We start from the raw sequence: 3870 nt of genomic DNA on the forward strand, positions 1-3870 counted from the left end.
TTATCAGTGGGGACGGTCAGTTAATAAACATATGGCAGAAATGTACAGAAAAATCAATTAAAGACGTAATCAAACAGACGATGAACACTATTAACAGCAATTATTATATGATGCAATCAAATATATAGCAAAATTTGGTAGTTCTGTATGTTGTTTAATGGTTGACATCATCTGAGGTCCTATGAGGGGTTGGCATCATCTCTTCTTAGGTGTTCTGGATCCAGACTGAAGCTTGTGTAAATCCTAGTAGGGATGTCAATCCCGTGGCAAAAACAGAGAAACAAATAGAGACATAATTAGCGTAGCTGCTGTTCCAACCAAGCAAAATTGATTTGTTTAACCCAAACTAAAGAATAATAATGTGCATTTGATCAGATATAACTGCAGTACTCGTGGCTGGAACAATAGTTCTGCCCGGACGATAACGCGGAGCCATATAGTTAATATCAGTAATATGCAGCATGCACGATACAAGGAATTGGTCAGTAACATCATCACTTTGAGGTACGATATCTATATCAGTAAGATCAATTCCATGCGATATAATTAAATCTAGCGTATGATTAATACGATGAGTGGGCCCGGTGACGTTTTGCTTGTAAAAATCGACGCGTTTCAGAAAGGCGGGGCATAGAGGAGAAACAATAATGTACAGTATGTGGAAAATAATGTGTTTTATTAACCTTAAACCACATAAACACATTTCATTACACCAAATACACAAAATAATGTTATTTTTAGCAACATCATATGACCCCTTTAATTTTAGGCGCAGGGCTCTGTATGCCTTGGCAAAAGCATTCAGAATACCCTGGAGGTCTTCTGTGGAGTGTGCAGCAATGACATTATCGTCCGCGTACTGTAACTCTGTAATTGTGGTGCAGTTGACTTTACTCTTGGCCTTAAACCTGTTAAGGTTGAAGAGTCTGCCATCAGTTCTATACCTGATTGGAATCCCCTGTGGCAGCTCTTCGCCAATGAGGTAGAATATGGCTGCAATGAAGATAGCAAACAGGGTGGGTGCAATGATGCATCCCTGTTTGACCCGTTTCCACTGTAATAGGCTCAGACTTCAGAGCCGCCATTGCTGAGCAGTGTGACTGACATGCCATCATGTAGGAGCCTCAGTATTCTAATATACTTGTCATGACAGCCGTACCTTGATAGTATGCTCCACAGGGCCTGGCGGTCTACCGTGTCAAAAGCCTTTGCCAAGTCTATAAAGGCCATATACAAAGGCTGCCTTTGTTCAAGGCGTTTTTCCTGCAGTTGCCGTGCTGTGAATATCATGTCTGTTGTACCCCTGGATGGGCGGAAGTCACATTATGATTCTGGGAGTACTTCCTCAGACAGTGGTAGTAGTCGGTTTGCAAGAACACGAGCAAGAACTTTGCCTGTTGTTGACAGGAGCAAGATGCCCCTGTAATTTCCACATTCAGCCTTGTCCCCCTTCTTAAATATGGTCACTATTAGAGCATCCCTGAGCTCTGAGGGAAGTTCTTCTTTTTCCCAGACTTTGAGGAGTAGGGCATGAATGTGGTACAGGAGATCTAATCCACCTTCCTTTAGGATCTCAGCTGGGATCCCATCCGGACCGGCGGCCTTGTTGTTCTTAAGGCTCCTGATGGCGTCTTGAACCTCTATTATAGTTGGAGGCTCCCCCATGTCTTCTCTGATGGGGCTCTGGGCATGGGGCATGGGGTCCAAGACGACTGGGGGCCCTTTTCTGCCGCAGCCTTCATCCGCCTTCCCAGCCATTGTGATGCTTCCGTAAGGCCAGCCATCATCCTCCGCCTACACTGCTGTTGAGGTCTTGGTTGGATTGCTCTTTGTCAAGGAACCTCTCCCTTGACCTTACCGCCATGGGTGACCCTACCAGGAGCATAGCTCCAGATGGCATCACTCTTGGGATCACAGGACCACGCAAGCCTCTCCACCACGACAAGGTGGCAATTCCCCGGAGAGGATAGTATGTGATAGGTATATAGTAGGTGAAAAGAGTATTATGTCCAACTGTAATTTTAAAACGATACAAATAGTTTTCACAAAATGATATGAACTCCTTTTATTAAACACTTTGTTTTTATATGCCGTCATGGTTACATTTATTTTGTGTATTTTAAAGATGATGCGTCATGGTTAGTGGCTTTTTATGTTAAAGAGTGATTGAATAATTGTGTTGATAATATTTGATCCAATGAACATTAATTTGATTCATTGTCATTTGCAGTGAATGGAGAAAATGAGATGGTGATCCTGTCCAGTGTGAACTTCGTATATACAATGGGAACATGAAGGCCGACTGCTTCAAATGTCAGCGAAGAACTTGAATTCTCAGCACAGGAATTCAAATGTTTTTTTTTTCTTGCATTGCACTATACAAAAATTAGCTGTCAGTGTAAAAGTAGGGAATACTGTGTACATCATGATAATAAAAAAAATGTAACTTAAAATTAAAGTAATTCCACTCTCCTTTTGCATCTCATGAGTATGACAGCTGACGGCAGCAGTATGGTGGATGCTTTCAGATACTCCCATGCGCATCGGTGTGAGCGCTCTGTGAAAAGAGTAAAAAAAAAAAAAAAGATTTTTTTTTTACAAATATATTCTTATTATTGTGTAAAATGTATTTAAAAATACTTCTGATTATGTCAAATGTATTCTTATTATTCCAAGCATATTTTATAATATATAATCCTATTTATTATTTGATTATTTAAATTTCCTGTTTAAAAATAGGAAAATAGACCACTATAGTTGTATATAATTATACGCGATATATATCTGTTTATAATACACATTTTAAAATTGTATTGCATACCTGCTGCTGCCATAATAAAGACCCATTTCTAATGTTTGCGTGCTTTTCTTTTCTTTCTGCTCCCAGTCGCTGTGGTGGAGCAGTTATGAAGTATTGTTCTTTTAAACACTTTCCAGCATTTCAGAAATAAATATGCATGCAAGTTACACCGAAGTACAACGTTACCTTACGGTGTTCGGGAGTGCTCAAAAAGGGTTTAAACACTGAATTTTGAATCGATTTCTTCTCGTAAACTCAGAGATGTGGATTCGGACGGCAATTAAATCACCAACTACCCCCTGTAAATGCACGTCTTCATCACTTACGTCCCCCTGAGAAACAATTATGATGCATTAGACCTATGTTGACTACTCCCTCTGGTGTTCAAACATTTTGTTGCTGAAGACATGGAAAATCTCTGCTTGTTATATCATGATCTATTTTTACTAGGGGTGTAACGATTCACTCGTTTTCTCTATCAATTACAAACCCTGACGATGCAATGCATCGATCTTGAAACATGGATTTTTGAATCGTGAATTGTCGATTTCGGCATTTTATTTTATGAAAATGAGATAAAGAAGTTTTTGCACTGAAAGAGAAGTGATCTCGCGCTCATAGACGTGCCAGCTATATCTGCAGCTAAACTGTATAAAAAGCAGAATGAACTGAAACGTTAAGACAATAAACACAATAAATAATTACAATTTATGAATGATGTAGTGCTAATTGACATATAATTTATTACAGTAGCCTACAGAAACTATAAAGTGTGTGTATATATATATATATAAATATATATATTTTTTTTACCTTATTCTGTGCAGAAAATTGAAACAATTGTTTGTAGTATATAAAACAATCATAAAATTGCCATTAGGAAAAAATTATAGATTACAAACGATTATTGTCCAGCAGTGTATTTGATTTCTTATAGCAAATTCAAAGTAAGAGATAAGAAAATAATTCCTTGTAAAAAAATAAAATAAAATACATACATGCATAAAATTATTGTATTTGACATTTCTGTCACTTCTGAAATGATGGCTACGCCCCTGGTGTGACAAAAT

This window comes from Sinocyclocheilus rhinocerous, unplaced genomic scaffold (genome assembly GCF_001515625.1).
Source record: "Sinocyclocheilus rhinocerous isolate Xijiao unplaced genomic scaffold, SAMN03320098_v1.1 scaffold4189, whole genome shotgun sequence".
Lineage (NCBI taxonomy): Eukaryota > Metazoa > Chordata > Actinopteri > Cypriniformes > Cyprinidae > Sinocyclocheilus > Sinocyclocheilus rhinocerous.